Consider the following 26,300-nt stretch of genomic DNA (forward strand, 5'->3'; position numbering starts at 1 on the left):
TGGATAAGAAAGACTACGGAGAAAGTGGTGCGCGGGTCACACATTCCTTAGAGCATATAGGTACAGGCTGCCACACTGTATTACTAACTTTCTACATAGCCAGCATAGCCAGTGATAGTGAGTGACTCTCATCTGTGGTCGCACAGTCTACAGTACCGAACCAATATTTATTTACAGCGGCTGGCTAATCAGTTTCCTACTCCGGTCATCGGCAAGGCAGAAGTGTACATGAACTTTAGGTATCGGGAGTGATCAGTGATCACATTTATACAGTGTGATTATAACCTTCAATTATTAAATTCAGGACAGAAGAAGTAGCGAAGAAGCCATTTTTCAATAATCGAGGACTGGAAGTCAGCTCAGTTCCATAGCAACAAGGTCGCCTGAGGCAGAGGCCCCAGTCTTGTATTTGCCTTCTTCCCGTGACATAAATAATACGACTAATAACTGGTGATATGAATAATAAATATCATTTTTCCATAACATGAAAGCCCTTATAAATTACAATGGAAATGCCTTAATGTCTATTGTGCAACGGAACTAGAGGTGTATGTCTGTAAAGGGGTGGCTTTTACGACAGGAGGGCTAATTGCAATAATAGAAACGTTTGTGGTTCTACTCCTTATTGGACTGACTCCTTTTCTGGCAATTCTGAGATTCCACTTTAAATTTTAGATCGTCTCATGAGGGGATATCTGGATTCTAGGTTCTAGGAAGACAGGGACATACTGACGTCAACCAGACCATACCTATCTCACAAGGGAAACTCCCCATAGCACCCTTAGTGCTAAGACGGCCGAGTGGGAAGCCCGTTAAAAACTGAAAACAGGTCAAGCATGAAAACAGGAAGAAGATGTACTGAACTGTGAAAAAAAGCCACACTTTAACTTGCTGTTTAACTACATAATATTCACTTGATATCGTCGGTTGCCACAGAGAATTTTATTGTCTTCATTAGGTCTTACCAGTTAATTGGGGTTTGGATCGCTTCGGACAGACTCTGTTTCTGAAATATCGCCTCTTTAGCGGTTTATTTTGTACTCTAAATTGACGTCGAATATTGGGTCTTCCATATATCCCAGTGTTGCTGATTTTATGAGCTGACATATGTTAGCAGCCACTATTCCTGCTACATTTTAAGACTGAGGGCTTATTACTGTTGGGTAAATATAATGGTATTTGTTTGTATCTAGATGATTACCTGAAGATGTGGTTGTAATGCCACGAAATCGGTCTGAGACGAATAAAAAGGATTTTAGCATAGCTCAAGTGGTTTTACCTTGACGATATGGTATAATCCAGCACACTTATCATTGGGACGAGCGTGTCGCATGATACGTTATCAGCGAACCACTGGAAATTTTACTGCATGTTAATGGTATGCAATAATGTCCCACTTGTAAACGGGAGCCTGCTAATGGTTTACGCTACTCTTATATACAGTCTATTCACACTGATGTGACCATCGCCTGTGTTCGATGTCAGAGTGCAGTAACTACTCATACGCGGCACGTGGTAGCAATAGCAGTGGACTGCATATAAAGCGCGTTTGGGCGAAGCAGAGAACAGTGCATTTACTGTCGTAATCTGGAATCAGAGTGATTTACCTGACGTCCAAATGGGGGTTATCACTCGCTTTCGGTGAAACGGAAAATGCTTAAGTTTGTTAACTGTCTGCGCGCCGTCGTGGTTTAAAGTATACTGTGCGTGGAAAAATGCGGCTATCCAAAAGCGGCGCCAAGGCAACTGTGATGCACCAGGGGCCACAGATGACAGAACTGAACGACGGCTGTGGAATGTTTAGGGGCGAATACACGTGCAACTGCTGAGTGGCTCAGCGCTCAGATGAACCAAAGGGCTATCAGCGGTGTCTCCTCAATGACTGTCCAGCGAACGTTGCTTTGTATGGTCGCCTGCAGCAGGCGCCTCTTCGTGCAACCATGCTGACTACTGCTCGCTGCCGACGAAGGCTGGAATTTGCACGCCAGTGCCACAACGGAACGTCCGCTGAGTGGCGACAGCCGAGCTTTTCAGATGAATGCTGCATCGGACAGATGGTAGTTGCCGTGAACGGCGTGAAAAGTCTGAAAGTAAATATCCTGCAGCAGTCGTCGGAAGTGTCCAGGCCACAGGGCATTTCTTGGGTGATCTCGTCCTTCTGGAAGGCACAAGGGGAACAAGTACGCATCTATCCTTGGAAACCATGTCCACCGCTACAAATACCAACAGGACACTACAACGTGCCACACAGCTTGCGGTGTACGTACGTAGTTCGAAGAGCACCAGGACGAGTTTACCAATGAAATGATAATTAAATCAAGACCCTAAACTGTCGACAGGAGTTGTTACACATCAACGGGGACAGTTGAAAATGTGTGTCCCGACCGGGACTCGAACCCGGGATCTCCTGCTTCCATGGCAGGTGCTCTATCCATCTGAGCCACCGAGGGTTCGAATGGCTCTAACCACTATGAGATTTAACATCTGAGGTCATCAGTCCCCTAAACTTAGAATTACGTAAACCTAATTAACCTAAGGATATCACACACATACATGCCCGAGGCAGGATGCCACCGAGGGCACAGAGGCTAGTGCGACTGCAGGATTTATCCCTTGCACGCTCCCCGTGAGATCCACATTTCCAACTTAATGTCCACACACTACATTCGTAGTGTCCCTGCCCATTACACTCATTACTCGCGGCAGACAATCTTACCGAGTCTCGTAAGAGTTCGGGCAATGTGCGTGCGTCCAGTACAGAAGAAGTAGGTCAATGGCCGGTTAGCCTTAACTATATGAAGATGGTATCTATTCTTTCGGACACCTCATAGAGTTTACCTATCTCCTCTTACGAATCTCCCCTATCCCCCAAACTCAACGTATTTAAATCTAGTGGTGAATCTGTGGGACCACGACGATCGAGCTGCTCGAGCCATTGACCTTCAACCGAAAAACCTAGAGCAACTGGCCACGGCAACGGAGTCGGCATGGCTCCTCATCCCTGTCAGTACCTTCCAGAGCCTCATTGACACTCTGCGCGACTCGCAGTGCCCCGCCTTGCAGAGGGCGTTATCATACTTTTGACAGATGGTCACATGAATGTGACTGGGCAGTGTAGTTACAGATGGCACCTGCAGGCAGGGCATATCGACAAACATTGGCCCCATATTGTCGCATCGAATTAGTTAGGGCCTGAAGACAGGCAACCCAGTCAACAGATCTGCAAAATGAGTTGCTGTCGTGCCTTCTCAGACATTTCATGTCAATGAACTGCACACATTTACTGATGTCTGCGACGTTGCAAACAGTACACATACTGACCATCTGTAATGTGGGTTACAAACGTGAAGACATGCTGTGTTCACTGATGTGTGTCTGTTGTCTTTATGTCTTGCAGTTTTTGCAGGTAGTCTTCTGAAACCACGAACTTACTTGTCAATAACAGTGTATGTCCAACTCCCCCAGTTGCTGGAAAATGAAATGACTGTAGACTTTTTTTTTCATATTGTAACTTCTAACTACGATATTAATCGAAATAATCATACATTAATAACTCCCACTCTGAAAAAAAACTAGTACTTACTAACTCGACTTTCTACAGGTCGTAGACCGACAGATAAAAATCAACAATTCGTCGAAGAAGGATTCTGCAGCGGTTTCCATTGCGGGTGAATTACTGTTCCACGTTATTGTCCCGATAAAGCTCAGCTGGCACGTATCTTCCCCACGTAGTACTTCAAACAGACAAGAGCCGGGCCAGTGCGGTCCCCGTTGCAGTAATAATTACTCTCCTCCATTTTGATAAATATCGCCCGCGTGCCGGCCGGAGAGGTGTACTCGCGGGGGCGGTGGCAGCGGCGCTCGGAGCTATCGCCACCTCGCGCCCGGCGCCCCCATGTGCAGCCCGGGCGAGAACAAAGGACCATGGGCTGGAGAGCCGGCGCGATGCCAGATAACGGTCGCCGCCGCCTAATTGTTGCAGACTGGTGGTGCCGGCTGGCCGACACCCCGGATACGAGGGCGCGAGCGTTCACCACGCGCTCTCCCTTCACTAGTAAAGGCAGGTTGATAGCTCATCTGGCATTTCTCGCTTCATGAACTTTCGGACTTATTCCCCAATGTTTTACTCTCTTTTCTCGCCACACCTTTCACTCGAAAATAACCCTCATAGGGCACACAGGATGTCCGTAATGGAAATTACAGTTACAAAACGCTTTAGAAAGAGAACCGCTGTTCAGAATGACGTCACGTTTGAGCACCGTATTACTGGAGTAGGGGAAAACGTCGCGGAAAGCAAATTAACTAATTGAGGGCGCTGCAAGCGTCAGAATGGGCGCAACAACGGACGCGCGGCATAAGGTTGCTCTTCAGTTTGTGTTCGAGACGCCCGACACGACTGTCTCCGTGAAGGATCGCACGCTGCTGGTAAAACAAGAATGCTGACTGTGCGTCACAAGCCCTGCACAAGTTCCTAATACTCAGGAGTCTGAAAAAAGACATTGTTTCGATTTCTGTTGAGGGTCTGGAGAAAATAATAGGAAAATTCGTAAAGACAAGTTTTTTGAAGTACAGTGTGACTGAGGGAGGAAAGCAGTTGGTCCGCCGTCTGTCGAAGATTTGGGCGCAGCATTGCAGGAGGCGTCGAGCGGAAGTATGCCAACATGCAGTGCACGAGAAATTTCCCGAAATTTGAATGTTCCTACCTGCACGGTGCATAAAATCATACGAAACGTCCTGCATTGCTATATATACGAATCATCCATGTTCAAATGGTTCAAATGGCTCTGAGCACTATGAGACCTAACTTCTGACTGATGAGTCCCCTAGAACTTAAAACTACTTAAACTTAACTGGCCTAAGGACATCACACAGATCCACGCCTGAAGCAGGATTCGAATCTGCGACCGTAGCAGTCGCGCGGTTCCAGACTGTAGCGCCTAGAACCGCTCGGCCACTCCGGCCGGCCAATCATCCATGTTGAGGAGTTCTTCCTGCTGACCCGTCAGCATGATAAGCGTTCGCTCTGTAATGTCCTGCTAGCATGGAAGTGGATAATGAATGCCCATGGAACATTCTGTGCACAGACGAAGCTCATTTCCATCTCAAATGACATGTCAATACGCAGAATTTCAGAATATGGGCAACGGAAAATCCACGCATTTTATCCAACAAAAGTGATTGTTTGGAGAGTGTTGACTGCATCGTTTATCGTAGGGTCGCATTTTTTCGAGGAGATGAGTCCTGTGTGTCCTGTTGCCTGTAACGCCACTAGTAAACGCTATGAGAGTCTTTTGCGCATCAACGTCATTCCAACCCTTCAACAGCGTGAGTGTGCGGGTAGGATTATTTAAATACACGGCGGCGCTCCTGCGCTCATTGCACAGCCAGTGAAGCGGCTGCCGCAGAGGCATTTGGGAAATGCTAGAATTAACAGCCGTCATTTAACTACAGCACGGCCGCTCAGACCGCCTGACCTTAATCCGTGATACTTTTGGCTGTGTGGTTCTGTGAAAGATGTTGTGTTCAGTGCTCTAGTTATGAAAGTAGGTGAACTGAAGGCATACATTGCGCAACGCATTCTGAATGTGACCCCCCGAGACACTCCGATCTGTCGTGCCACATGCACAGAAAATAGCCGGCCGCGGTGGCCGTGCGGTTCTAGGCGCTCCAGTCCGGAGCCGCGCTGCTGCTACGGTCGCAGGTTCGAATCCTGCCTCGGGCATGGATGTGTGTGATGTCCTTAGGTTAGTTAGGTTTAAGTAGTTCTAAGTTCTAGGGGACTAATGACCACAGCAGTTGAGTCCCATAGTGCTCAGAGCCATTTGCACAGAAAATAGTGCGCAGTATATTGAACATGTCTTGCGCCAGTCTCACAACTACTGTAAACAGATGTCATTTTGTTTTTTATGCGGTTCATGGCAAAAGGGTAATTATAAACCTATGTCATTTTGCTTTCTATGCGGTTTTCTGACTCAGGATAGTTAAAACCCGATTTTCCCCATCCGATATGGTACGACCTTGCCGTAGCGGATGGGCTTACCTTACAACCAACAGTACCACAACCGTTGACGCCGAACTCCTGCAGTCATGCACATTTAACAGTAGGGGTGTGGTAAAGTGCAACTCAGATCATAGCCGTTGTGTTGCGATTCATCTGTCATTTGTAGCCCACCCATTACTTTAAAACGCTTACAGCTCTATCTACTGGTAAAATTTTCATTATTCGCTGTCTACGCTTTTTACGCAACTCATTACCCACCTTTGCAGCTACACATCTGTCGGTACCTATCACCTGCGTCCCAAAATAAAAAGAAATTTTTTTTTATGCGTCAATCAACTTCGGAGTGAAAGATTCATCCTGGGAACAACATCTATTCTTTGGCAACCCACTGCCTCCGCTGTATTCTTTCCCCAGAGAATACCAGTCCAGCACCGCAACGTACGAAGGAATTTGGAACGTATGGCAGAGGTATTGACAAAATTTGAACTGTTAAGTTGTATAGTGGTTCGTGCGTTAATATTTCAGTCAGTAAGAGCATTACATGTGAAAGACAGTTTCGAATTCCTGTCTGGTATATAGTTTTACACTGTCATGAATTTTACCATTATTGTTACTGACTTTTATTTCTTATTGTGTGTAAAATGGTATAGAGTCATTACGCTACTACTACCATCGATAAAACCAATTTTTGATGGTACTATACGTTATGTTACCGACCTTATGCCTTTGGAGCTATGTAATGGAGATGTTACTATTTTAACATTTCCTTTATCCTTTAAAAACAACGCATTATTTAAGTGGATACCAACGACAGCGTGACAAATCGCTTCGTTATTCTAATTGCGAAGACAAATAAAAAGACAAAGCTGTATATAGGGTGACTGAGCTGCCACAATCAATAGGTTTTATGTAACCCGCAACGCCTTCAAAAACCGTGTGAAAAATTTTCGTGTTCTATCGCTCTCTATACGCAAACTATTAGTCCTAAACAAAAAATGAATACGCCATTTTTTTAGGAAATTTAATGTAGTTATATTTTGCACTGAGATACGTTTATGCTGGAGGCTATAGTTTTCGTGTCTGAAGGTCACTTCTGTAAATTTCTCTTGAATAACTGAAAAACAACGGCCTCTTGCGAAAACATATCCCAGTATAAAATTTAACTACATTAAATTTCTTGCAAAGAATCCTGTTCATCTGTTCATTTTCTATGTATGATTAACAGCTTGCACATGAAAATCTTGAACGTGAGGTTTGAAGGCGTTGTGGGTTGCATAAAACCGATGGTTAGGGGCAGCACAATCACCCTATATATAAGGTGTATTCTAAACCTTCTAACAGCCTTTAGTACATGTAGGAGACATCTGTCAGATACTACATGGTGTGTTTCACACTCAGCACATCACTCGATCGTGTAGGTAGCTTATTGGCTTCAGCCATAAATGCAGTAGAAGTGGCCCTGGAAAGAACTCCGAGAAAACCAATGAGCCTTTTACCACTTCAGACTGGTGTGTTAGTAGCACATGCTCGCAGAACTTACGAAATTCAGACGGAAACACTAAAAAGTTGAGCACTGACTGACCACTGATCCGATCTCTCAGGATTTTTCGGCATGGTTGATTAATGGTGTGCCGCCGAGTGTTTAGCAGAGTTGTTCTCATTTTATGCACATTCTTTCGATGAACGGCATAGTCGTCTTCTTCAGGTGTCGCGAGTCGCGCTGTTATGTGCACTCGCTGACTGGACTCCAGCCAGGAAGCGCATACACTTGACAGCACAACTCGCGGCACCTCAAGAAGAATACTGGGTCGGTCTCCCAAAAAATTGTCCATAAAACGGAAACAGCGACTCGGATGAACATCTGGAATTACACCGTTAGATCTTCAGACGCTGTTACTCGACATCTAAACTGCAGCTGAATATATTGCAATATATGTTTGGTGAAGAGGTCCATCCTGAAATGTATTTGTTTTTCCTAATGAATCGTAGTTGATCAGAAAGTTGGGGAGATGCAGCCGGGTAATGTCTTCGACAACCACACATATTTCGACAGTAGCACACCCGTTATTTTTAATGCACAACTGCAGCGAGAGAGCGCTGTCCAAGGAAATTTAAAACCTCGGTATCTGTGGCTACGCCGAACAAGAGCCATAGCACAGTACATGCAAAAAGACAACAGACACTCACCGTGAACAACTAGCGCAACCATACAACCAAGAACGACAGAGAAGTTATCTATAGCGAACATTAAGTACCAACGGGTGAACAAGAAACGATAACTCTGTCCCTCTGTTGTTCGACAGGGATACAGCAGAATTCCAAACAGAATTGAAACAAAAACCTTCGTCCCTCTTTCTAAGGTCACTTGCTACTTTCACTTCATCTGCTTCCGTCAAATCAAGATCTGATCTGTAGAGTCTGTTAAAGATGATCTTAGTTTGGGAAGGCAGTTGTAACACGTTATAGGAATACACTGGTCAGAGCACCAATACCGTGTCGGACCGGTGTTCTGAGCATACGCGTCACATGCGCTAACAGCAAACGAGCAAATCTGCTGCTGCACTACATTGCCTTGGTACCGGTCAGCCACGAAGTGTAACAACACGGATACTCTGACGTACACTAGCAGCTCTTGGTATAGTGTCATTAAGGAATCAATTTAGATTAACTTAGCAAGTGACCTTACAAATAGAGATGGAACACCACGTAACGACAGGGAGGGAGAACTTAAATATTTGGTATTACAGACTCGCTTCAATTTCGTGCAGAGTTAACATAGAAAAAGGAGGAGTTACAACACACATAAAAGTTGGACTCGAAGTCAAAAATATTGAAACAAATAGTTTTTGTGTTGATCAGAAAGTAGAAGCATGTGTATGTTAGTTGTTACTGCAGAATACCTTTCTGGTAATTGTAAATTTCTACAGATCCTGTCCAGGAAATTTTCAGCCATTTATGAGAAATCTAGATGAATTATTGAGCTTCCTGTCAGACGAGGAGAATCATTTAGTACTTCGTGGAGATTTGAATGTAAAATGTGCCAATTAATATGTAATGTCATTAGTGATACATGTAATGCACAACTAATACAGGAAATATCTCCAAACAGGTTAAAATATGCAATTTTTAAAACTGTTCGTAAGAAAGGTTACAGGACAGACTTAAAAAATTATTGTCCAGATTCCTTATTGACATCTTTTTCCACAATATTCCAAAAAGTAATGTTTCCAATACTAGTCTCACACTTAAGAAGAAACAATTTACTTAGCACGTCACAATTCGGATTTCAAAAGGGTTGCTCGACTGGGCTGGCCGCTGTGGTCCAGCGGTTCTAGGCGCTTCAGCCCAGTACCACGCTGCTGCTACGGTCGCAGGTTCGAATCCTGCCTCGGGCATGGATGTGTGTGATCTTCTTAGGTTAGTTAGGTTTAAGTAGTTCTAAGTTCTAGGGGACTGATGACCTCATAAGTTAAGTCCCATAGTGCTCAGAGCCATTTGAACCATTTTTTAAAACAATATTTACACAAACACCTTGGGAAGCACACAAAAGAAATACAGATTGGCGATATTTTATCATTCAGGATTTGTACTATTTGATGCGTGAATGTATAAATAGCATTCACAGTCGAGCAAATGATTCAAATGGCTCTAAGCACTATGGAACTTAACATCTTAGGTCATCAGTCCCTAGACTTAGAACTACTTAAACCTAACTAACCTAAGGACATCACACACATCCATGCCCGAGGCTGGATTCGAACCTGCGACCGTAGCGGCCGCGCGGTTCCAGACTGTTACGCCTAGAACCGCTCGGCCAATCCTGCCGGCAAAATCGTGTTACTCTCTTAGAAAACTCAAGTGTTATGGAACTGATGGCTTTATAGACAGCTGGTTTGAATCTTACTTAACAAACAGAAGGAAAAATTTGAGCTGAATAATTGAAACAATGGTGCAAGGATAACAAATTTTAGTGACGGTCTTGGAGGGGGGCGAAATCCCAAAGGGAGTTCAACAGGGTTCAATTTTGCGTCCACTCCTATTCCTTATACATGGGAAAGACATTCCACTTAACATTCGCCGAGCAGAATTGGTATTTTTTGTAGACGATACTAGTGTTATAATAAATTTCATTAGAGAGAAAGCAACAGAAGAAATTTATTGTAAATGATATTTTCCAAAGGATTATGAAGCGGTTCTCAGGCAACCGACTCTCCGTAAATTTGGAAAAGAACATACTATATTCAGTTCTGCACAACAAATAGAGTCATACCAACAATGAACGTAGCACCTGAGTAAGGTTAGAAGACTCAAAATTTTTGACTGTACATATTGATGAAAATTTGAAGTGGAGGAAACGTAAATGTGATGTTCATCTACGGACGTCACTGAAGTAACTGTTCAAGGAGCTAGGCATATATATGCTAATGAAATTCGTCAGAAATATTCCATCGTAATTTGAGAAAAGTAGTGATGTCCACACGAACAACACTAGAGGGGAAATGAGGCACTATTAAAGCGGTCACTGGCTCAGAAAAAGAGTTCATCTCATCTGTACAACTCCTTTTATTCCACTGACTGGTAGCTGGCAACTTGTTGCCTGAACATGAATAAAAAGATAATGTGCTGATTAATGTTACACTAATCATGTGTACATATCCCGTTAACTGATCCGTTCCACATTATTTCTATACAAGAATAGTTCATATGATTTGTGGAACGTGTAACTAACTGACTGTTATATCTGGTTTTCCTTTTTTATTTTGAAAAAGTGAAGAATTAATTGGTAGATTGCTTTGAACTTTCAGTTCTCCTTTAAGAAATATTTACTTTTTTGTAACTGTTGATAGCTAAATAGGTTCTTGTTGATGACTAAACAGAGTACTCACGGTGAAGGCCAAGTAAATAAATAAATAACTCGGAGAAGAGTTTTACCGTGCCGTCTCGATAAGCTCTAGGATCGTACCGTCAGTGCAGCAGAGCACTTCGCACTCAGACACAGCACAATATTATTCTCTCACGCCCGCAGAGCACCTCGTCCTTCGGGAAAGCAAGCTGCACCTACGTGACGCGCGCTTCGTCGCCAGCTGTGGGAAGGCCGCCGTTCCGCCAGCCGCGGACGGTGACGAAAGCGTGGGCGGTGTGGCAAACGCCGGCCGCTTTATGCCGGCAGAACTGTAAAAAGCTCCGTAGCCGTCTGTTGTAAGTATTTGTGCCATTGGGAAACTTTTATGGACGCCATTAAAGTGCGGGCGCTGCGTACGAAACATAGCGGCCATCGTGCTGACCCACGCCGGCTACGATTTTTCCAACTTCTTGTGCAGCCTCGTCATAGTCTGGACCTCAAAGGAAATCACACACTACGGCTCTTCATAGAGCACTGAACAAGTAGCAGAATAGTATAATCTGATTCCCTAGCCTCCATACCATCAAATCTGGAACGTTCGAGGCAGTACTGAAACTTTGTCTGCCGGAACTATGTCGTCATGAAGCAGATGTGTCTGTAATCATCGTTTGGTTTCAAAACTCTAACAGCAGCTGCTTTTGAGGACTAAATTGTGGAAATTCATGGTCATCTGCTATGCAAAAGATTTTTTTTTTTTTAATGCCCAAACACGTTTCGGCCCTTTGTGCCATCATCAGTGGGTATTTTCATTCAACTCTCACTTTCCATGTAGAACATCAACTCACGTTCTAGCTCGCCATAATTGTTTTCGTGATGTGCGTTTGTCATCTGCATGTTCATATACTGCAGAAATAGACTGCCTGACAGGAAAAAGAAAGTGAAGCCCGCAGGAATCACGATCGGATATCAGTGTAACTTCGGACACGTACACACTTTCGTCAAGTAAGTAAACAGTTAGAGCTGTAATTCTCTGTGACAGGTTGAACGGTAACCTGACTGCGTTTGTGTTGTTTGTATTTAGTCCCGTTACCAGGCCATGCAGCGTATGTAAAGGGCATGAACAGCGTAAGATGATAAATGATGACTGTGAAGGTCAGGAGATGCCGCGTTATCGGGTGAGACAGCTTTGGCAGCACCTGACAGAGTTTAAAAGGGGCCTCATTGTGGGTCTCCATTTCCCCGGCTGGTCGAGTCGTACAGTATCCAGATTTGTGGGGCATTCACATGTGACAGTGGCCTGATGTTGGCGTGAATGGGAACGTGAGAGCAGGCACACGTATGGTCAAGGTCACGTTCCACAACTGCTGCCCACCAAATACGAGGATCGCCGTATTACGCACCAAATACATCGTAATACCTTTACATCTGCCCTAGCCAGCCAAGAACAGGTAATAGACTCTTTGCAACAAAATGTGTCATCCCGCAACAACGGTCGGAGAAGCAGCAGCCGGACTAGGGAATTACAGTTCCATATGGAAGTGCCAGGAAGTGGTTTCTGAAAGTATTTGTATTTTTGTGTAGCCATGTATGGAAGTGAAATATAAACGATAAATAGTTTGGACAAGAAGAGAATAGAAGCTTTAGAAATGTGGTGCTACAGAAGAATGCTGAAGATTAGATGGGTAGATCACATAACTAATGAGGAGGTATTGAATAGGATTGGGGAGAAGAGGAGTTTGTGGCACAACTTGACCAGAAGAAGGGATCGGTTGGTAGGACATGTTCTGAGGCATCAAGGGATCATCAATTTAGTATTGGAGGGCAGCGTGGAGGGTAAAAATCGTAGAGGGAGACCAAGATAATAATAAACTAAGCAGATTCAGAAGGATGTAGGCTGCAGTACGTACTGGGAGATGAAGAAGCTTGCACAGGATAGAGTAGCATGGAGAGTTGCATCAAACCAGTCTCTTAAAACTGAAGACCACAACAACAACAACAACGTAGGCTGCCGTTAACACCGCAACACAGACGACTGCTTTTTGGATGGTTCCGTGACAGGGAAACATGGACAGCTGATGAACGGCGCACTGTGTTCAGCGATCGATCGCAGTTCTGCACTACCCTGGATGACCATCATCGGCAAGCATTTGGCGACCTAGGGAGAGGTCCCATTCTTGCAGTGCTTTTGAGAGGCACAGCGTTGCTACTCGCAGCGTCATGGTATGAGCAGTCATCGGGTATGTCTTCAGGTCACGGTTGGTAGTGATTGAGGGAACTCTGACGTCATAATGAAACGTCAACGGCATTCTGCGTCTTTACGTGTGCCTCTAATGCGATAATACCATGCTGCCATGTTTCAACAGGACAATGCTCGTCCACACATGGCTCGAGTGTCTGCGATCTGACTGCGCCATGTTTAGGTATTCCCGTGGCAAGCAGGATCCTCAGATGTGTCTCCGATAGGACAGGAATAGGACTAGCTCGGACGTCACCTTCATCCCGGTGTTAACAGTCTTAACATCCAACAATTTATTGTGGACCAGCTTGCGTCAGAAAAGGATATAATGGCTTCCTTGCACACTTCCCAACCTAGTCAGTGCATGCATCCAAGCCGAAGCGGTGTGATCTGGTACTGGTAAGCGGTAAGTTGTAAATTTGACTCGATATTATAATCATTGAAGTAACATCACATACCCTTTCAACCGTGAAGTTTCATTTCGCCTCTTTCTCCGCTTCCGGGTGCTTCACCTTTTTTGTCAGGCAGGGTACATGCAGAAAGACAACATACATGTTTGATGTACGAAAAGAAGTTTGAAATTTTTGCTTGCGCATGCGGTTCACTGAAAACATACATCGTTTTTACGTATGTATTTCAACGACAGGCGAGCATACAGATGACAAATTGCCACGAAATCAACTATAGCAACTACATAAACAATAGAAAGAAGGTACAGAGAACTTCACATTCCAGGAAATAAAAACCGAATGGAAGTACCCATTGATCGCGGCAGAAAGGTGCCAAAAATCTTTAGATATTAACGAGAGCAGTAGTTTACATAATAGCCCGATCCGAATTCCTAGACGTGGCTAGTTTACCACGTCACCAGTTCGTGCACCAGTGTCTTGATTAAATCTCACGATCTTGCTGGTGAAAGACTGTGCCCTTTTTAAAAATTATTTTCTTGCTAGTCTTTCATTACGCCAGTACACGTCCTCCGCTGAGAGCGCTCTGCCCCAGACTTGCGATGCTGGAAAGTATGCAAAAAAAAAAAAAAAAAAAAAAAAAAAAAAAAAAAAAAAAAAAAAAAAGCTATCTATAGCTGCCATAAACTCATTGTTGGACTCAACTTCTGAACAAAAATTTCGCTAGATGTCAGATCGTTCTATCTCTAGTTATGTTCCACCGCTTTATACAGCAAATCCATCAATTACATCATTGTCAAAACACCACTGCTCATAAGTCTGAAGTATTTTTTTCCGCAACCGGGCATCATCTCACGTATTCTGCTCGTCTGGTTGCTCCAGAATAATTTGCGTAGACTTCGTCATTGTTGTTTTCTATTAACAGGATTATAAATATGAATAATGCCTTTTGCAGCCTTGAACACATTGGCCACGGCATTGTGCAATCGAACAGACTTCACCCTTTTTAGTACAATGCTAACAGCTGCCACGTACTGCTTTAATTAGTAATTTGTTTCGTGTGAGAAGTGGTGATCCTATTTTTCATATGTAACTAACTGATATGCAAAATAAATTGTATTATCATCGAGAAGTTCTACATTATACGTGTTTTTAATTGCATTTCGAAAAAGCAGCTCTATTCTGGCACAAATCCTTCTCGTGGTAAATTATTGCCACAAAATGTATCGATCAAAGTGATACAGATGACAGACTCGCATCGAGGAAGAGCAGGGTTCAAATTCTTTTCTTGAAAGTACTTTAGTCTCATTCAATGGCTCTTTTTTAAATACATTTTACTTTCATTTTTTAAATTACGACGTTTCGGCTGTCTAACCATTTCAAAGCACTTGCCTGAACGTAATTACTGTACAAGGTACAAGACAACCAATAGATATAGTGACCAACATAAAAACAGGACAAAGAGAGCACTTAAATGTTTAACCTGCAACACATAATGTCGTGGGTGGTGCGTAGTTGAACTGGTACAATTACAAAAAGTAAAATAAGATTTGACACTACGTAAAAACTGTAAGTAGGCAATAGTCGAAAACATCGTAATAAAATTGTTTGCACACTATTGGGCTTGAGAGCTACAGCCATGCAGCCATGGTATCCGGTTCACAACAAACAGTAGCACACAAACCCGTCACTTATTAGTGCGAGGGAGCACTGAGCTGTGTGCAGCGGCACGTCGTGCCAAGCAGGTCAAAGATAAACCTGTGTAGGCAGATTCGCTTTACGTCTTTATCTACGCTATCTAAGGCTTTAACACGAATTTTAGGAAGGGTAAGATGCATCATTTTCTCTTTATTCCGTGTACAAGGATCTTACTACCGAAATAAAAATTGTTACAATACCATTTTTAATAATTGCTATAGACAGCTTACAAAAATAAAAAAGAAGTAAGATCATGTAAAGATACCCATCTTCTTCTTAAGAAACAGACGCATTAGGAGCATTAAAATAAAATAATAAATCATATAACCACTTTTGACACTATTTTAGAGACATTTCAGTTTGATAGCGTATGTAACGATGAATATAGGCCATGTCCAATTTGATACTTCTGCTCACTTCTTTAACGCAACACCCGAGAGAAAACTTCTGCAGTAAAGGATCAAAACTAAAAAGATAAAAGTAGTTACTGTGTATCGTGTATTCTAATTACCTTTCGTAGTATACAAAAAAATTTACATGGATATAAAAAATAGCCAATGTCGGAAACTAATTTCTTTCAAGAAGTTTATCATGGCTGCAGATCCTTTGCAACTAAAATATTGTGAAGGTTTCAATACCCAGCCCGCCATCAGTATCCAGTTTTCCGTGTTTTCCTAAACAGAATAAGGCGAATTCTGGGCTGGTTTCTTTGAGAAAGATGCGATTTCTTCGTTCTTGTTCCAAGAAAGATTGTGTGCCGTTGCTAATGACCTCGTCCTAGCTCGAACGTCTTTCTTCTGATACGCCTCTGGCATCAGTAATGTTATAAACGTTTAATTATCATTGTCCAATAGCATGCTGCGCACTTTTTTTATGTTCTTGTAGGTGCTTATGCATCGCAACAAGATACAGCTTTAATTTTGTTTTACCTGAGCAAATTATTATAGCCTTATCTCTCATCCGTAGTTCTCTCAACATGTATTTGAATAACATTTATCCTTGTATCAATGTGTGACAAAAGAGAAGTCAGAGATTATTTGCGTTCTGAGGTGTTAACCGTCAAGACGAACATCTTTAAGATAAACACAGGCTTGTCTGAACTCTGTCATCAATTTCTTAATTGTGCAGACTGATAGACAAAACGGCTTATAAACCTTCAACTTTGACTTTATAACTGTTGATAAATAAAGAATTTTAACGCAGTAGAGGCTTCTAGTTTATACATATCTACTCAAACTAAATTCACACAATGCGACTATATTTTTAGAAAGGCCGTATAAACAAAACTTTATGGAGATCAAATCCAAAATTTCATTGATATCGACGCCATACTTCCATCCTGAGAACTCTTCACTTTGCCCTCGTGGTAGTAACACGCCGTTGGTGATTACACGTAGCGGTCCACTTCGTGCTTTTAGAGAGGAATGGACTACTTGCTAGCATCAGGTTTTTCCCTCTCTCTCCCTTTCACTTCCGTATCGATCCGTAACTGCAACAGCATAGCACTATCTATAGCGCGCAGTCAGTCACGCACAAGCGTACGCAGGTACTTATGCCTTAGTCACACAACGAGATCAGCTGAAGTTAAACATGTTCTTGCCGAATGATGAATGAGAGATTTCAGCTAGATCATCACACTTGTTTTGTATCACGAATGAATCATGTTACTGGTTGCTTCAGCAAAACTGTGTCATAGTTTTCATAAAGTTACTGTCCTATTAGGCCGCAGAAGTTGTGTGGCGATCATAGCGAGTGGAGTAAGCACAACGACGTTGAGGAATTTATCTTCGCGACGTTCTAGTGCCTTTTGCAGGTTTTGTAAACGCAGGTAAGTTGATGCCACATTTTCTTTGGCACTGTAAGGGTATACTAGAACATCTGATGTCGAATTAAAGAAATGATTGGGATGTCCCACTGCGGCCAACATGGGGTCTTTTTGGTGCTTTTCGTCCTCAGCTCCGGTGATGATGACAACGGATGGTCATGTAACACCACAGCCCACTGAAAACGTGCAGGTAAAAGTTCTACCATAAATAAATGAGTTTCTTCATGTCCCGGCGTAATACACCTTTGCTGGACGTACAGTGCAGGAGATATGTTACTCTTTTACATGCCTCAAATATAGGAAGTGCTTTATGGGTATAAAAACAATTTACACTCATATTCATGGGCGAACTATAGCATAAATCTCCTGTTGACAAGAATTTTCGCTTATGAAGGGTCTTTCCCATGTGACGAGAATAGCTACAGGCCTAGGAAGAGTCGAATATGGAATCATTTCCTGGTTCTTCCTCTCCCTTTTGGAAACGAAACAAAATAATAGCTGAGAAATTATTGCAAAGAATAATTGATGTTATTTGCAATTCGTTTTCAGATATAATGTGAGCTGTAAAACGATGAAAACTTTGGTACTCCATAAAAAAATTGTATAAATTGCATGCAATTTCTCTACAAAACGCAATTTTTGCCATGTTGATCGCGTACAAAGTGTTACCAATCATCCGAGCAACAAATAATTTAGTGTCTTACACCAGTCATTAGCTCATCGAGATATTTTTGTTTACATTGTAACTTGTTATTCTGTCGAAAACCAAATGGGATTGCTCAGTTACATATCCCGTAATACAGACGGAAGAAACGTCTGTTAAAGAAGTTAGCCAGAATACACTCTACATTCATTGTTTGTTTGTCTCTAACAGTGTCCGAGTAATAGCGTCATTTCCTAAGTAGTGCACAGCATGGAGTCAGTGCAATAGGGGTACTGGTCGCATACGAATCTATAAACATCGCAATGATTGGAAGCGATATACGTAGGGACCTCAGAAAATAAGTTGCACATGTTTTCCCAGGCTATGACCACCGTGAAACTTGAGTGGCGCTTTGTCGGAAGGGAGCCCATGTTCCAGGTTTCCTGCAGACGACGTCTTGCTGCCGTACGGGTAAGAGGTTCATCACAGCGTACGAACAACATGGGGCTGCAACGTTCTCCAAAACTGAAGTGTGTGGGGCAGTACGATCCTTGTGACCTTGTGACCAAATTGCACACAGATTCACCGTGAAATTCTGACGGTGTATGGACAAAGTGCAATGGGGCGTCCAGCCGTAGTAAAATGGGACCGACAATTTGACCAAGGGCGCGCAGGCGACAGGAAGCTGATCGAGAAGAAAGTTCGTTCATATCGACCACGAAGTCCTGGCAATCGAGGAACTGTTTCACAGCAATAGCAGAGTGACTGCCGCGAACGTTGCTCAGCGAATGCTCATCTCAATAGGCAGTCCGAGACCGTCTGCAGTATCAGAAATAGTGCTCACGCTGAACCCCGAAATTATTGTCATCTGTTCGTAAGGCGCAAGCTTTATGTCGTCTCTGGACTTTCTTGGACGTTGGAAAGCAAGAAGACGACACGGATAGGGATTTCCCACCGATGAGGAGGGTCATACAGTGGTTCTCGAATGACTCGATCGCCAAGGAGCGGATTTTTGCGTCGACGAATCGAACGATTGGTAGAAAGCTGAGATCGCTTTTACAGAGACGTGGTGACTGTGCCGAAAAAGAATGTCATGTATCTGTGTCACTTTGAAGTGTAGTACAGTACTCAGTAGAGTTACTTGGCTTACCATGATAATGCGTAATTTACTTTTTGAAGCACCCTCGTAGTATTACTACTATCTTCACCTCTGAGAAGCCGTCACTGTAAACCCCAAGAGATTAAAATGTAAGTTAATGATGATGAGAAGAGCAGTTGGTGTCTGCAAAGTGAATATATGAAATCGTTTATATTTTATTACCGCAGGGGAGAAAACGACTTGGCAACATACACTCCTGGAAATTGAAATAAGAACACCGTGAATTCATTGTCCCAGGAAGGGGAAACTTTATTGACACATTCCTGGGGTCAGATATATCACATGATCACACTGACAGAACCACAGGCACATAGACACAGGCAACAGAGCATGCACAATGTCGGCACTAGTACAGTGTATATCCACCTTTCGCAGCAATGCAGGCTGCTATTCTCCCATGGAGACGATCGTAGAGATGCTGGATGTAGTCCTGTGGAACGGCTTGCCATGCCATTTCCACCTGGCGCCTCAGTTGGACCAGCGTTCGTGCTGGACGTGCAGACCGCGTGAGACGACGCTTCATCCAGTCCCAAACATGCTCAATGGGGGACAGATCCGGAGATCTTGCTGGCCAGGGTAGTTGACTTACACCTTCTAGAGCACGTTGGGTGGCACGGGATACATGTGGACGTGCATTGTCCTGTTGGAACAGCAAGTTCCCTTGCCGGTCTAGGAATGGTAGAACGATGGGTTCGATGACGGTTTGGATGTACCGTGCACTATTCAGTGTCCCCTCGACGATCACCAGTGGTGTACGGCCAGTGTAGGAGATCGCTCCCCACACCATGATGCCGGGTGTTGGCCCTGTGTGCCTCGGTCGTATGCAGTCCTGATTGTGGCGCTCACCTGCACGGCGCCAAACACGCATACGACCATCATTGGCACCAAGGCAGAAGCGACTCTCATCGCTGAAGACGACACGTCTCCATTCGTCCCTCCATTCACGCCTGTCGCGACACCACTGGAGGCGGGCTGCACGATGTTGGGGCGTGAGCGGAAGACGGCCTAACGGTGCGCGGGACCGTAGCCCAGCTTCATGGAGACGGTTGCGAATGGTCCTCGCCAATACCCCAGGAGCAACAGTGTCCCTAATTTGCTGGGAAGTGGCGGTGCGGTCCCCTACGGCACTGCGTAGGATCCTACGGTCTTGGCGTGCATTCGTGCGTCGCTGCGGTCCGGTCCCAGGTCGACGGGCACGTGCACCTTCCGCCGACTACTGGCGACAACATCGATGTACTGTGGAGACCTCACGCCCCACGTGTTGAGCAATTTGGCGGTACGTCCACCCGGCCTCCCGCATGCCCACTATACGCCCTCGCTCAAAGTCCGTCAACTGCACATACGGTTCACGTCCACGCTGTCGCGGCATGCTACCAGTGTTAAAGACTGCGATGGAGCTCCGTATGCCACGGCAAACTGGCTGACACTGACGGCGGCGGTGCACAAATGCTGCGCAGCTAGCGCCATTCGACGGCCAACACCGCGGTTCCTGGTGTGTCCGCTGTGCCGTGCGTGTGATCATTGCTTGTACAGCCATCTCGCAGTGTCCGGAGCAAGTATGGTGGGTCTGACACACCGGTGTCAATGTGTTCTTTTTTCCATTTCCAGGAGTGTATATTACTAGCTGTTGCCAGCGGCTAAATTCGCGTACCAAATTTCATCGAAATCGGTTCAGAGGGTCAGTCGTGAAAACGTAACAGACAGATTATCTCCACAGCTATAATATTAGTACGATAAAACTTTCCAAAACAATGCCCTTTTTTCCATGGTCCGATTCTGATAAAATAAACTGTATACGGGGTCCCAAGCTATGCTCAAGTCACCTGCGAAAAACCCATGAAAATTCGTGTAATAGCTTTGCCAAAGCGTCTTCAAACAGATAGATACAACAATTTCATAGCTTTATTATTAGTATAGAAACAGGTTTAAAAAGACTGTCGCAAAAAACGGAGCGTACATCCCGAAGGCACTGGATGCAGGAACACTCTGCGATATTAGGTTGGTGCACACGTCGGTTTTTGTTTTGCCTGTTGGTATTCCGGTTGCTATAAGTTTATGTGTTGATTGATATTTTGCATTTGTAGTTCACTGCTGCTATTTGAGTTTACATATTGTCATTTTGTCATTTGAAGATACTGAGTGGAGCTACGGACGTTAGAAAATATAACATTTGTGAGATATTCTTCCGTTTGAGTTCAATAGAGGGGTGGCAGCAGCAGAGGCAGCCAGTAATATTTGCGCCGTGTGTGGGGATAGTGCCTTTGGACAGAGCACGGCAGAAAAACAGTTTTCTCTTTTTAAGGAGGATCGTTTTGAAGTTAGTGACTCTCCACATTCAAGAATACCTTCGAGTTTAATGAAGATAATTTAAATGCATTAATCCACACTGTACAGATCAGTATATTCGATAACTGACAAATGTGCCGAACTGCGATCATCAACTGTGATCGTGCGACATTTGCATGCAACGGGGTAGGTTCAAAAACCTAGTGTATGGGTACATCATGCTCTAATCAAAATCACAAAAACCAGCGGGTGACCATATATCCATCTCTGTTTGCTCTTCATCAATTGGCTCGTGAGCAACACCGACTATTTCTATCCCGTGTTGTGGTGTTTTTCTGCTAATATAAGCCTGAGAAAGGAATGGCAGAGCCCAAGCAAAGTAGCGAACTCCTCGTAAAAAAAAGATAATGTCATGTATATGATGGAACAGCAACGGTGTGGTGTACTACGAATTGCTGTCCGAAGTGCTGACATTTATTGTCAACAACTGAGACGTCTTGGCGACGCAGTACAAGAACAACAACGGGAAGATTGCATGGAGTGATGCTACTCCAAGATAACGATCGCCGACATTCTGCTACAAGAGCAAAAAGCGCTATACAGGAGTTAGTTTTGGAAATCAATCGGCACCCACCTTATTCACCTGATCTTGCCCCCTCAGATTTTCACCTTTACTGCTTTCTGTCGAACAACCGTCAAGGAACTTCCTTTTCGGACGAAAGTGCTCTCCGAGTTATTTCTACAGCCGTGGAATCGAAAAGCTGCACCAGCGTTGGCAGACTTTTGGAAATAGTGAAGGAGAATATATTATTGATGACTAACCCTGAATGATTGGCACTTTACCGTCTCATGTGACGTACCTCTCATATTTGTTAGTTTATACCGTCGGTGCTTAGTTAAAAATTAGACATATCAATCTCAGTGAATACCAAGCTCAGTTCTTGCCACGGTCGGTGTTAGCACAGAAAATTGAGCATGTCCGATACAGCAGGTATTAGCCAATTAAAAGATTGACGTAAAAGAAGTGACGAACGACTATCATTTAACAACACTAAGACTGATGACCCTAGACTTGGATAAAAACTGCGACTGATGTTTCAGCGAGTGGAGTGGCAGAGGGTGGATACCAACTAATCATAGCCTCGTGCTCACCGTGTTGCTTGTTTCGTATGTACAAGTAGGCCCTTGTCAATCGTGGCTGGCGACACATGGGCAGCACTGCCTCCCGTCCGCTGCAAGCTGCCGCTACCAAAGCTACGTTACTCTCGCGGTAGAAAGAGAAACTTGGGGTTGTTTAATGGCAGTGTAAACTCGGGTGATGACACGGTGTAGGCGGGGAGAGTCGCCAGCAGTAGCTGTGGGCACGGCGGCTGCGTGGCGTGCCGAGGCTGTCTGGCAGCCTTGCTGCAGGCGACGGCAAGTGGGTCAGTGTCTCGCAAGGACGGTCACTCACTCCGGGCCCTCCCCGGCCGCTGATCGCAGCTGACTGCCGCTCACACGTGGGGCGCGCTCTTCCTCCGCCAGCAACATGTCGATACCAAAATCTGTTGATCCTTCGTGGACAAGGGACAGCGGTCGGTCAAATATTTATCAAATAAAAATCACCAAATAGCCGTATTTTTTGAAAAGTTACTTTACTTAGACGACCAGTTTCGGTGTCTCATTAATGCTGTCTTCAGGTCTATTTTCAAGTCTTCGAAGTAAACACTCCAGAAACTTGTTACAAAGCCTTCGAAGTGAACACTCCACCTACAAATTCACTGAATCCAGATACTGGTGGTTCCAGTTATGCATGTATCGATATATGAGATTGCCTGTACATGGAATGCATAATGGCCAGAGGACAGCATCAAGAGATGCCGAAACCGGTCGTCTAAATAAAATTTTTGGCGATTTTTCTTTGAAAAATACATGTACAACGTTCATTGCATAAATAGCCGGAAATACTGGGTAAAAAAATACAGAACTTCGACAGAGTTTGTGCTTCTTCGTCATTTCTTGGTGGTCTTCTATAATTATCCCCAGACGGAGATGGCACGACTGCCTCGCGAACGGGATGCTGGAAATGAAACAAAGTGGTCTAACCTTTCAGGTTTGCCCAAACGTGGAACACTGGAGTATCGGTAGATATCTGTTAGCTGGACACTTGAAGCAAACCGAAATTGACTGTTGCATGGAAATTCAATACGTTGAAAGTTGATTTATTTTTTCTGGGGCCACTGTCTCATATAATTTTCGAAAAATGTTTATTTCACAATCTAGATTACGGCTTTAGACCACTTTCAAAAGTTAAACTGGAGTAAATAAACAACAAAAAGCACAAATGACAAAAAAACATGGTACAAATACATAAAGAGAAAATTAATGTTGTGTAAACTGCTGGATTTGTTACGTTGCTTACAGGTGAAAAACTGCTGTCCATATACAGGGTGAGTCACCTAATATTACCGCTGGATATATTTCGTAAACCACATCAAATACTGACGAATCGATTCCACAGACCGAACGTGAGGAGAGGGGCTAGTGTAATTGGTTAATACAAACCATAAAAAAAATGCACGGAAGTATGTTTTTTAACACAAACCTACGTTTTTTTTAAATAGAATCCCATTAGTTTTGTTAGCACATCTGAACATATAAACAAATACGTAATCAACGCCGTTTGTTGCATTGTAAAATGTTAATTACATCCGGAGATATTGTAACCTAAAGTTGACGCTTGAGTACCACTCCTCCGCTGTTCGATCGTGTGTTTCGGAGAGCACCGAATTACGTAGGGATCCAAAGGGAACGGTGATGGACCTAAGGTACAGAAGAGACTGGAACAGCACATTACGTCCACATGCTAACACCTTTTTATTGGTCTTTTTCACTGACGCACATGTACATTACCATGAGGGGTTAGGTACACGTACACACGTGGTTTCCGTTTTCAATTACGAAGTGGAATGGAGTGTGTCCCGACATGTCAGGCCAATAGATGTTCAATGTGGTGGCCATCATTTGCTGCACACAATTGCAATCTCTGGCGTAATGAATGTCGTACACGCCGCAATACATCTGGTGTAATGTCGCCGCAGGCTGCCACAGTACGTTGTTTCATATCCTCTGGGGTTGTAGGCACATCACGGTACACATTCTCCTTTAACGTACCCCACAGAAAGAAGTCCAGAGGTGTAAGATCATGAGAACGGGCTGGCCAATTTATGCGTCCTCCACGTCCTATGAAACGCCCGTCGAACATCCTGTCAAGGGTCAGCCTAGTGTCAATTGCGGAATGTGCAGGTGCACCATCATGCTGATACCACATACGTCGACGCGTTTCCAGTGGGACATTTTCGAGCAACGTTGGCAGATCATTCTGTAGAAACGCGATGTATGTTGCAGCTGTTTGGGCCCCTGCAATGAAGTGAGGACCAATGAGGTGGTCGCCAATGATTCCGCAACATACATTTACAGTCCACGGTCGCTGTTGCTTTACCTGTCTGAGCCAGCGAGGATTGTCCACGGACCAGTAATGCATGTTCCGTAGATTCACTGCCCCGTGGTTTGTGAAACCCGCTGCATCGATAAACAGGTAGAACTGCAACGCATTCTCTGTTAATGCCCATTGACAGAATTGCACTCGATGATTAAAGTCATCACCATGCAGTTGCTGATGTAACGACACATGAAACGGATGAAAGTGGTGACGATGCAGTATGCGCATGACACTACTTTGACTCAGTCCACCGGCTGTCGCAATGTCCCGTGTACTCGTGTGTGGGTTCATGGCAACAGCAGCTAACACACCAACTGCACCCGCTTCTCCTGTGACGGGCCTGTTACGGACCCGTTTGCGTGCTACGGCCATACCTGTTGCATACAGTTGGCGGTAGATGTTTTGCAATGTGCGACACGTTGGATGCTCTCTGTCCGGGTACCGTTCTGCATACACTCTGCAGGCTTCAGCTGCATTTCGTCGACACTCGCCATAGATGAGTATTATCTCCGCCTTTTCAGAGTTCGAATACACCATGGTCACAGTTCCTACAACACTACACTATCACAGACGTCTGGTAACACGGTGTACTACAGTTGGTCTGCGTGCGGAGACGAATGCAGAATAACAATAGCAGCAAGCGCTACATGCGGACACTGCGACAGCTAGACCAAATCACAACAGTGCACTACAGCCACACTCGTAAACACGGTCGTCATCGTAAACATGTCCCTGCAGATGCTGCTCGCCGACCGTGGCCCGTGTTTGTTACAACACGCAACTGAACGTCGGAGGTTTCAAGCGTCAACTTTAGGTTACAATATCTCCGGATGTAATTACAATTAACATTTTACAATGCAACAAACGGCACTGATTACGTATTTGTTTATATGTTCAGATGTGCTAACAAAACTAACGTGGTTCCATTTAAAAAAACGTAGGTTGCGTTAAAAAACGTACCTCCGTGCATTTTTGTATGGTTTGTACTAACTACGTAGTTACACTAGCCCCTCTCCTCACGTTCGGTCTGTGGAATCGGTTCGTCAGTATTTGATGTGGTTTACGAAATATATCCAGCGGTAACGTTAGGTGACTCATCCTATATATATATATTTTGGGTGGACAAGATATATATATATATAGGATGTCCCAGCTATCTTGTCCACCCAAAATATCTCTGGAACAATAACAGCTATTGGAAAACGAGTTTAACCGGTATCAATGTAGGGCTGGGGCCCATGAATGTACATATTTGGAAACATTCTAAAACGAAAGCATATGTATTTTTTAACACAAACTTATGTTTTTTAAATGGACCTCCTATATTTTTTCTTCAGCAATCCGTAGATGACAAAGCACATACACAATGGCGTTGATTGCATCGCAATATTCCCATTACATCCCGAGATATTAAAACGCGTAGTTGACGCTTGAAACACCCGACATGCGCTGCTAGCGCACGTCCTAAGGCTCAGGCGTGAACCCCATCCTGCCCGTAATCGCGATGTGATTGACATGCGTAATCACACTTCCATACTTATGAAGAGGTCCGAAACGAATAATACGGTCTGCTGCCATCCTACATTGATACCGGTGAAAGTCGTTTTCCAATAGCTGTTATTGTTCCAGAGATATTTTGGGTGGACAAGATAGCTGGGACACCCTATATATATATACGTCGGGTTATATAAACGAATTGTTTCGTAATTATGTGTGCGAAC

General features: G+C 44.1%; 1 protein-coding gene and 1 non-coding gene across 2 annotated transcripts in view; both read right to left on the reverse strand.

Moving 5' to 3' along the window:
* The window catches only part of LOC124606925 (dual oxidase maturation factor 2-like), a 713,401-nt gene that overhangs the window by 355,781 nt on the left and 331,320 nt on the right, over positions 1-26,300 (reverse strand). The window lies entirely within an intron of this gene.
* On the reverse strand, positions 2,377-2,450 carry Trnap-ugg. The gene has a single exon. It is a non-coding gene; the product is annotated as a tRNA-Pro (tRNA).

The sequence above is a fragment of the Schistocerca americana genome, chromosome 3 (assembly GCF_021461395.2).
Source record: "Schistocerca americana isolate TAMUIC-IGC-003095 chromosome 3, iqSchAmer2.1, whole genome shotgun sequence".
NCBI classification, from domain to species: Eukaryota; Metazoa; Arthropoda; class Insecta; order Orthoptera; family Acrididae; genus Schistocerca; species Schistocerca americana.